Source organism: Mercenaria mercenaria, chromosome 11 (assembly GCF_021730395.1).
Source record: "Mercenaria mercenaria strain notata chromosome 11, MADL_Memer_1, whole genome shotgun sequence".
NCBI lineage: Eukaryota > Metazoa > Mollusca > Bivalvia > Venerida > Veneridae > Mercenaria > Mercenaria mercenaria.
In genome coordinates, this window is record NC_069371.1 from 43,827,460 (window position 1) to 43,839,120 (window position 11,661).

An 11,661-nucleotide genomic window follows, 5' to 3' on the forward strand; every position below is an offset into this window, starting at 1 on the left:
CCTTTAAACAACTTTTTCTCATGAACTGCTTGATGGATCTTCATCAAACTTGGTCTGTAGCATCATTATAAAGCCTTTTCTCAAGTTTGTTGAAATGGGAGCACTTGGCCCCTTTTGGGGGCTGTTCGGGCTGAAAATAGAAATACCTTGAAACAACTTTTTCTTATGAACAGCTTGATGGATCTTCATCAAACTTGGTCTGAAGCATCATTATATGGTCCTCTCCCAAATTTGTTCAAATGGGTGCAATTGGCCCCTTGAGCTAAAAAAAGAAATACTTTTTAAAGTCTTTTTTTAATTTAAATTTAAAAAAAAAAAAATCTATTTTAAATTTAATACTTAGTCACAAGCAAGATCTAATTAGGTCAAAGTTGGTCTCAGGACTTGGGCCTCTTGTTTGAGCTATATGATCGCTCTTGTACACGCTTGCGATTCTTCTGTTTTTGAGGTCTCCATTGTACATGGTAAAGAAGTGCAGCAGGCAGAGTCTTTGCCTGATAATTCCAAGAAACTTTCCAAGGAATACAACTGTCTAGTCGCATGACTACAATGTCCCGTAGCAGATGCAATGCAAGTGCAAGATGCATCTTAAGCAAAACCAGAATGTACGGATAATGTCACTGCCACATCATATTTCATAACTGTTGGCATGGAAGCCATAACCCTGCTCTTTAAGAAGTAGTGTTTAGATTTAATGCAGTCCTGCATTGTTAGCTCACCTGAGCACTAAGTGCTCGGGGTGAGCTATTGTGATCGCTCACCGTCCAGCCATCCACACTTTCCTTAGCAGGGTATCCTCTCAAACCGTTTGGTGGAAAGTGATGAAACTAGGCCTGGATGTTCCTTGGGTGCTCCCCTTCCAAAGTTGTTCAAAAAATTGAATTCCACACAGAACTCTGACAGCTGAAAGGAAAAACTTAAAAAATCTTCTTGTCTAAAACTGCAAGGCGTAGAGCCTCAGTATTTGGCATGTGATATCATTTAATGATCCTCTATGAAGATTGTTCAGATTATGTCCCTGGATTAAAAAGAGGCCCCGCTTTGGGTGTCCCAAGTTTTACATAGACTTATATAGGAAAAAATCTTCTTGTCTGAACCCACAAGACCTAGTCCTTTGGTATTTGGTATGTAGTATTGTCTTGTGGTCCTCTACCAAGATCATTCAAATTATTACCCTGGAGTGAAAAGAGGCCCCACCCTGGGTCCAAGCTTATGAATAAAAAATCTTCTTGTCTAAAATCACAAGAACCTAAGGCGTCTGATATTTGGCATTGCCTTTTGGTCCTCTATCAAGAGTGTTCAAATTATGTCCCTTGGGTGAAAAGTTGCCCTGCTCTGGGGGTGCCAAGTTTTACATAGACTTATATAGGATTTTTTTAAAAAATCTTCTTGTCTGAAAGTTCAAGACCTTGGCCTTTGATATTTGGTATATAGCATTGCCTAGTGGATCTCTAACGAGATTGTTCAAATTGTGTCCCTGGGATTGTTTCCCTGGCCCTGCCCTGGGGGTCACTTGTTATATGAGTTATATAGGAAAAAGACTTCAAAACTTATAAAATCATATTTTCCTAGACTGTTTAATTTTAATTACTTGATGACCCCAAGTAATTAGGGGTCACCTGACTGACCTTGACCTACTTGACCTACTTTCTTGTTTTTTACGATACAGCCTTGAAATTTGGATGACATGTACAGTTATGCACTCCCATCTTAAAACTGACTTTCAGTGACCATAAATGTGACCTACTGACCTACTTTCTTAATATTTTATCATCGGTTTGACATTTGAAATGTGTAGCTCATATTACTCAAGTGAGCGATCCAGGGTCATCATGTCTCACATGTCTTGACTGTCCACATCAAGCTGAAAGGTCAGGATTTTGTGATCTCTAAAAGATCCTGATCTACCACTGTCATTCCTTTGTAAATGTCTTGAAAAAGAAAAACATAATGCATGGTGCCTGAAAATACAAGACTTAGTATAAATGAAAAGAACTATAATAATGCCACAAAATTATATGCAGTTATATACTTATACTCCCATTACTTTTGATCTTCTTGTGTGCCCCCAAAGCAGTTATATTTAATTATTATATTTGTTTATAAAAACAAATAAAAAGAACAATAATAATACAAAAATATTATCTGAAATCATATATACATTATACACACTTGCATTCCATTTGATTATCTTGTGTTCATTCAAACTTTGTTCCATTACCAGTATCCATAATTGTGCCACACCATGAGAAAACCAACATGATAGTGCATTTGCAACCAGCATGGATCCAGACCAGCCTGCACGTTCGCGCAGTCTGGTCAGGATCCATGCTGTTCACCTACGGTTTCTCTAATTCGCAACAGGCTTTGAAAGTGAACAGCAATATTGGACAAGTGGGTGATTTGAGCCTTGCCTCTTTGTCCTAAATATAGACACTGAACTTTGGTGATTGATACATCGTCAAGGTCATCATGACACTCTTGTTTCAGTGGGGATTTTTTGTTGTTGTTTTTAATGTAAACCAAATTGTACTAGTTTTACCTATGCAACATCACACTGTCTCACATATTTGGAAGCACCATACACAAAATCGTAACTTAAGATTTTCATACCTAATGATTTAGAAGCCTGCTTTTATCCTCAGACGGCAAATAGAAAGGAATGATATTTTAACAGGCCACAAAAGAAACAGTAATGCTTTCTTGATGAGATTTAATCACTGTTTATGCAGAACGGAGAATCATTGTGCAGTATTTCATATAAAACGATGAATAATATATGTATTTATAAATTATGTAGAAATTTAATATCCGTTCCGAGGGCACCTGCGGATTGGGAGGTAATGAGGCTTGGCAATGCCAAGTTACTGCCGATGCGCAGGTGGCCAAGGTCTCAAAAGTTTGGGTTGCATATATCTTAAAAAAATTTCACCTAGAGTCACGAAACCATGTACAGTAACACGAAGTGGGGGCACCAGTGACCTAGGACATACAGCTAGTTCAGGTTAATATAGACGACTACACTGAAAACGGCAAACTGTTTGTTGTACATTAATAGAATATATAGATTTACACATTTGTAGGACACTCTCGTGAGCTTGTACCTTTACCTTTAATTTTTTATAATAACTTCATTTGTTTGTTATTTTACACGTAAAAAGTAAAAATGAACATGACTAAAATAGTTTTGAAATGGATATGCATTGTTTTATTTGTTTGGGTTGTTCACATGTTTTGGTTTTAAAAGACAAGAACGGTTGTGATCAAATTATGGAAGAAGACAACAGTGATCCTTATGATATTTTAGGCATCCTTCATTCTGTAATGGTGTGCATGTGTTAATTTTTATGCCCCCAAAGGGAGGCATATAGTTTTTGAACCGTCTGTCGGTCTGTCAGTCTGTCCGCAATTTTCGTGTCCGGTCCATATCTTTGTCATCGATGGATGGATTTTCAAATAACTTGGCATGAATGTGTACCACAGTAAGACGATGTGTCGCGCGCAAGACCCAGGTCCGTAGCTCAAAGGACAAGGTCACACTTAGACGTTAAAGGTCATTTTTCATGATAGTGCATTCGTGTCCGGTCCATATCTTTGTCATCGATGGATGGATTTTCAAGTAACTTAGCATGAATGTGTACCACAGTAAGATGACGTGTCGCTCGCAAGACCCAGGTCCGTAGCTCAAAGGTCAAGGTCACACTTAGACGTTAAAGGTCATATTTCATGATAGTGCATTGATGGGCCTGTCCAGTCCATATCTTTGTCATTCATGCATGGATTTTAAAATTATTGGGCATGAATGTGTACCACAGTAAGACGACGTGTCGCGCGCAAGACCCAGGTCCGTAGGTCAAAGGTCCTAAACTCTAACATCGGCCATAATTATTCATTCAAAGTGCCATCGGGGGCATGTGTCATCCTATGGAGACAGCTCTTGTTCTGTCTAAAGCAATGGTCACATTTACATTCACGCACGTAGTTGGTCGTAGTTCATTTTAAACGTCGTTTGTCGTAGTAATACTACGGTCAACTAGGTTGAAGTACGCTCGAACTAGGTTTAAAAGATGAAATATGGAAAGTCTAAGTACGTTCAACTACGAGTAAATCGGGTAGGGTTAACTAGGGTATCACTACGTCTTACCATGAGTTACTACGTTTCACTACGTATATACTACGATCGAAGTACGAACAAATACGACAAATTACGATCAATTACGTTGAGCTACGGAAAAGCGTTGTGGTTGCGCCTGCGCAGGACGAGACAGCATCATTTGAGCTTCAGTATGCCGCCTAGGAGAAAACGATGTTATAAAACAGAATGGCCGAAAAACTGAATTTAAAAGTAAAATGCATAAAAATGCGCAATTTATACCACAGTTTGCTAACTAATGCAAAGAAAATATAATTCAAATGCAATATATAAAATGGATTTTTCCCGGTCTTCATGGTACATGTAAATGAACAGTTGATTGCTAGCGCAATTCATGTACATGTATTTGCCGATCCAAATCTGTTGTTCATTTTGCATGAATACCGAAAAAATTCTATTTATTTTTAAATTTCTATTTCTATAATTAGCGATAATATCATACTAGAATTGAAATTAATTTATCATAACAGTAAAGTTTTTGTGTAATCGGCTTTCGTTTCATATCATGTTTGTACTTGTACTACGATCAAAAACGATACACACTACTGTTAAGTACGATCAAGTACGTTTAACTAAGATTAACTACGTTCAAACTACGGTCACAGTAGGGTCAAAACATCGTAGTTAATCGTAGTCAGATTTTGAACATGTCGAAAAATTATTTGCTTACTACGGACAAATCATAAGTTCGAACTACGATCATTACTACGTTTGACTACGATTATCTACGTGTAACTAGGCTTAGTACGATCAACTACGATCATTCCTTACTACGATTAACTACGTGTAGTGTGACCACGCCATAAATCCATGTCCATTTAGCCCATTATAGAGAGCGTTGATCTATTAATCAGGGAATTTTGAGCTCAATCCCCAAGTGAGGCATATGTTCTTCGTTAGGATTTGATAAAAGACATTGTGTTTGAAATCATTTTGTCCTAATCTCAAATTTATGTTTGGAAGTCGGTAGTCACTGACTAGCAGAGAACAAGTTTGTACCAGTACAGAATGTAGGAACACTGGTTAGGTTTACTGCCCGCTGTTACATAACTGGAATACTGTTGAAAAACGGTGCTAAAACCAACACACTCCTGTTTAAGGTATCAGGCATAGAGTCCTCAGGCGTGATTCCTTGTTATCCGTTATGATGAATGTGTCTGTTCATTTCCGAATTGCACGTCATGTACTTTGAAAATCATATGTAGCAGTACCATGTTTAATTAAAAAAACATGGGTATATATCATTTTTACTCGTGATGTCTGTTGGTCGGTAGACACTTTTGTTGCCAGTTCAATAACCGGAGAATGCTTTGGCCTACAATAGTTATGCCACCCTTCGAAGAAGGAGGGGTATATTGTTTTGCAGATGTTGGTCCATAGACCAATCAGTTTCTAGATGATAACTCAAGAACACTTGGGCCTAGGATCATGAAAGTTGATAGGCTGGTCATGACAAGCAGATGACCTCTAATGATTTTGAGGTTAATAGATCAAGGTCAAAGTAACTCGGAACATTTAAACGATTTCCGGATGATAGCTGAAAAACGCTTGGGCCTAGGATCATGAAAGTTGATAGGGATGTTGATCAAGACCAGTGGATGACCTCTATTGCGGCCACCCTATTGATTTTGAGGTCAAAGGTCATGGTCACAGTGACCTGGAACAGTTTAACCGTTCCCTGACGGTAACTCAAGAACCCTTGGGTCTAGGATCACGAAAATTGATAGGTTGGTTGGTCATGACCAGCAGATGAACACTAATGATTTTGAGGTCAGTTGGTCAAAGGTCAAGGTCACAGTGACCCAGAACAGTTAAATGGTTCCTTGATGATAACTCAAGAACACTTGGCTCAAGGATCATAGAAGTTGATAGGGAGGTTGGTCATGAGCAGCAGATGACCCCTATTGATATTAAGATCAGTAGGTCAAAGGTAAAGGTCACAGTGACCGGAACAGTTAAACCGTTTCCGGAGGATAACTTCAGAACTCTTGGGCGTAGGATCACGAAACGTAATTGATATTAAGGTCAGTAGGTCAAAGGGAAAGGTCACAGTGACCGGAACAGTTAAACCGTTTCCGGAAGATAACTTCAGAACTCTTGGTCGTAGGATCACGAAACATAATATGAAGGTTGACCATGACAAGCAGATGGCCCCTATTGATTTTGAGGCCAGTAGGTCAAAGGTCACATTGATCCAGAACAGTAGAACGTTTTTTGCCAAATAACTAGTTGTAAATTACCCATAATTATTATGCCCCCCTCCCTTCAAAGAAGGCTATATATGACCATTTTGTGTCGATTCGCCGTAAAACCCAACCCAACTCACTTCAAAGAAGGAGGGGTATATTGTTTTCAGATGTCGGCCGATCGGTTGGTCGGTCTGTTGGCCCATAGAGCAATCGGTTTCCGGATGATAACTCAAGAATGCTTGGGCCTAGGATAACAGCAGATGACACCCTTTAATTTTAAGGTCAGTAGTCCAAAGGTCATGCCGACAAGCCCATATTAAAACCCATAAATACCCAAAACACTGAGCATGCCAAACGGCGATAGTCACGGTGACCTGGAACGGTTTAAATGGTTTCCGGATTATAACCTGAGAACGCTTGGGCCTAGAATTATGAAAGTTGATAGGGAGGTTGGTCATGACCAGCAGATGACCACTACTGATTTTGATATCAGTAGGTCAAAAGTCAAGGTCACAGTGACCCGGAACAGTTAATCCGTTTCCGGACGATAACTTGAGGACCCTTAGGCCTAGGATCACGAAACTTAATAGGATGGTTGATCATGACCAGCAGATGACCCCTAATGATTTTGAGGTCAGTAGGTCAAAGGTCAAGGTCACATTGACCCAGAACAGTAGAACGTTTTTGCCAAATAATTAGAGAATGCTTTGGTGTAAGATCACATTTGACACAGAGGTCACTTATGACTGGTAAATGACCCATAATTATGTCTCCCCCCCCTCTCCCCCCACTCAGTGGGGGAGACATATTGTTTTTGCCCTTTCCCCTGTCCGTCCGACCGTCCGTACGTCACACTTCATTTCCAATCAATAACTGGAGAACCATTTGACCTAGAACCTTCAAACTTCATAGGATGGCAGGGCTTATGGTGGAAACGACCCCTATTGTTTTTGGGGTCATTCCGTCAAAGGTCAAGGTCACAGGGGCCTGAAAAGACTATTTCTGATCAATAACTTGAGAACCACTTGACCCAGAACATTGAAACTTCATAGGATGATTGGTCATGCAGAGTAGATGATCCCTATTGATTTTGGAGTCACTCCGTTCAAGGTCAAGGTCACAGGGGCCTGAACATGGAAACCATTTCCGATCAATAACTTGAGAACCACTTGATTCAGAATATTTAAACTTCATAGGATGATTGATCATGCAGAGTAGATGACCCCTATTGATTTTGGGGTTACTCCGTTAAAGGTCAAGGTCACAGGGGCCTGAACATGGAAGACTATTTCTGATCAATAACTTGAGAACCACTTGACCCAGAGTATTGAAACTTCATAGGGTGATTGGTCATGCAGAGTAGATGATCCCTATTGATTTTGGAATCACTCCGTTAAAGGTCAAGGTCACAGGGGCCTGGTCATGGAAAACCATTTCCGATCAATAACTTGAGAACCACTTGATTCAGAATGTTTAAACTTCATAGGATGATTGGATATGCATAGTAGATGACACCTATTGATTTTTGGGTCACTCTATAAAAGGTCAAGGTCACAGGGGCCTGAACATGGAAAAACATTTCCGGTCAGTAACTTGAGAACTACTTGACCCAGAATTTTGAAACTTCATAGGATGATTGGACATGCAGAGTATATGACCCGTACTGATTTTGGGGTCACCCGATCAAAGGTCAAGGTCACAGGGGCTTGAACATGGAAAACAGTTTCCAATTCATAACTTAAGAACCACGTAGCCCAGAATGTTGAAACTTTGTGGAATGATTGGACATGCCAAATAGATGATTCCTATTGCATCCAGCCACCAGTGTTCTTAAACTTTTGCTCCTGTCCCCTATTGACTTCCTGCCTATATGACTATGCATTGGGGGAGACATGCGCTTTTCTACAAAAGCATCTTCTAGTTATTGATTTGAGGTCAGTACATCAAACGTCCAGTGCACAGTGACAAAATAATTTCTGTTCTTTGTGCAGTTACTGAATGCATCAAGGGAGTCATTTCGTGTTCTACGAGCTCTTGTTCCCTTTGTTCAGTAAAATGCGCTAATTGTCTGTTGATCAATAGCTAGGTTGTCATAGTGACCTTAAGACTGCAAGTTGTTTCGAGACATTTGAACAGTATAATTATTATGGGATGAGTGTCAGTAGAAGAGTCGCCTTCGGGGTCAGAAGGGAAAAGACCAAATTCACAGTGACTGACCAGATTCCCTAAATAACTGCAGACGGCTTGAACCTATATATACAGTGGTTAATCTTCAGTGATTAATCAAAATAAGATGACTGCCTGTGGTCAGTAGATTACTTCTGTGAGGTCAAATGTCAGGGTCACTCTGACCCTCAAACTAAAAACAATTCCTGCTTAATAACTGGAGAAACCTTTTTACGCAGTGTACAAACTTCACCAGATGATTGCATATGGTCAAAAGATGATCACTGTTATTTTTGAGGTGTCAGAATAACTATCGTCCAAACCACATAGATTCATAACTGAAAACAACTTCGCTCAATTATTAATTCTCACCAGAGCTGTTGCGATACCCCATGCGTCGTATGTATACCTTGTTTATGATTGTCAGCAAGCTCATATCTCATCTATCACTTATTACAACAAAATGAACATCATACATGATTCCCGCATGGTAAACCAACAGAATGACATAGGTTTCTGAACCATTTCTTTCATTTTGATGAAATTGTGTCCAAGTTTTTAATTAGCCTTTCTTCAACAAAATTTTGTACATGATTATCAACGAGTTATTATCTCGGTAACCATACATCACAACTGATCTAAATGAAACTTAATACACATATCTATCATGATAATATCGAGATGACCACACTGGGAAAGTTACATTGCGAAAGATTGATTGGATTCAGTGTTGTCATTATTCGAGGGCTTAGAACGAAACTGGTCTATTTGCTTCTGTTTCCATATATAGATAGATAGACCAGTTTCACTCTAAGCCCTCGAATCTACCGTTAGGGGAATTTTCGACTCCCTGGTATGGCGAATATTCCCCATTCGATTTCTGTTTCTCGCGTGGACGGTTCCGGTCTGTGACGATTCTCTATTTATACAGTTGATAACTGGTGTGCTTAAACTGTTCTTTAGTGTGTTTATTGGATATTTTTACGGTGGCTGATTTCTGCATCTGTGAGAAAAGACGACTGATGAGCTTTCCTCTGCCGAGTCTTCAATCATTGAGACTCTGGCCATGATGGGTAAACTTGCTGGAACAACGTTGGGAGCAAATGAGCACATACTCAAGGCAATATATCAGGGAACAGTGAGACCCCATTTAGAGTATACCTCAACTGCCTGGTCCACTACTGCCAAAATTAACCAACAGGCTCTAGACAAGGTTCAAAACCAAACTTTGCTTATCATGACATGTGCTACAAAGTCTACACCAATCCCCTTAATGGAGAAGCTAACAGGTACACAGCCATTACATGACAGGAGACGTGCAAAGGTCCTGCTTCAAGCAGAGAAGTTCAGGTCTTTTCAAGACCATCCATGAAAGCCAAGTTGGATAGCTACACCAAAAAATCGGCTCAAACTTAGCAGCTTCGTTCACGAGGCAAAGAAACTCAACCGAGAGTTCAAAACTGAACTGAACATACCAACGACTCCCCTAGGTAGAGAAGACATTATAAACCCTCTAGCGAATGATCTGTCCTCAGTGACTGTGAGACTTGCTGTGCCTCATCTTGACCGCGGGAAGCAAGAGGATGAAGGTATTCGGAAGAGCCTCATACTGGCTATGATCAATGAAGACTATCCTCCGGAAACGTGGACTCATGTCTAAAAGATGGATCAGCCACATGCGCCATCAAAGATGGAGGAGCAGGAGTTTTCATTCAATACCCATCTGGCAAGAGAGAAACACTACATGCAGCCACAGGAAAACACTGCAGCAATTACAAAGCGGAGACTGAAGCACTTATGAAGGCCGTCTCAATGATTGAAGACTCAGCAGAAGAAAGCTCGTTAGTCGTCTTTCTCACAGATGCACTGTCTGTCATGGAAGCTGTGATCAACAATAAAGCTCCGCAGCTAGCCAGGAGAATGCAGAGCCTGAGTATAACGTGCAAAGTAGCACTTCAGTGGATTCCATCCCATTGTGGACTTGCAGGCGATGAAGAGGCAGACCAACTGGCTAAGCTAGGAGCTCAGTCAGAACAACCAACAACACCTGTGAGCTACAAGGAGAAAGTCACCATCATCAAGGCATTAACGAGACCAAGGATAGAAGAAGATGCTTTTCATCTCCTTGATCGGTCTGAACAAGTGATGCTGGTCAGGCTTCGCTCAGGGCACAACAAGCTCAATGCTCAAATGTACAAGAAATACAGACTGGCACCATCACCAGCCTGTCCATGTGGTGAAGAAGATAAGACTACGGAGCATATACTCCAGAGATGTAAAAGGCGTGACCAGGAGCGAGCTGCGACTTGGCCGATAGATACCTAAATGCACCAGAAACTGTATGGAGGTATTGAGGATCTGCGGCAAACCAAAAGTTTCATCGAGACTGCTGGTCTGACCGTGTAGTAATGCGTACGAAGAAGAAGAAGAAGAAAAAAAAGTACCCATGTCTATATTACCAATTGTTTTTACAATTTTGAATGTTTGAATTAGATCATACCGTCGCCTCCTGCATTCTAGCTTTGTTAACTTCAGCTCTCGTAATCTCTGTTCGTAGGTCAATCCCTTCAATTCTGGAATCATACGGGTTGCCCTTCTCTGTGCATTTTCTAGTACCGGTATTTGTTTGGGTTATTTTTCGTGGTTGGGAAGTAAACAAGATATCCATAGTCCTAATGCGATATGATTAACTATTTATACAATGTCAGAAACAAACTTTTGTCGACAGAGCAGAAAATAAGAAAGCTTGTAGGCGAGAGAGCTTGAGAGGGTTGTCTATTCTATCAGTTCTCATGAACAGAGTCAATCAAACCGAGTCTGCGATTATTTTGCTAGGTTGCATTTTATGCTTCCAAAGGATCATCCTATAGTTTTTATTTCACAAATCTACACCGATCAAAATGTACGATAGTTTTAAGGTCTCTAAATGTTTCTTTGGTATTAGAGCACTAAATGCACTGTAGGTATAAGGACACTAAAAGTTGTTTAGTTTTTTAAAAATAACAAATGTTCCGGTAAGTCTGTTTGAGAACACTAAAGGTTTGGTCTAAGGCCACTAAAAGGTTGATAGGTCATAGGTCTGCAAATGTTTGAAATCTAAGGAAACTAAAAAGTTCTTAGGTATAAGGATGTTAAATGTGATATGTTTATGAA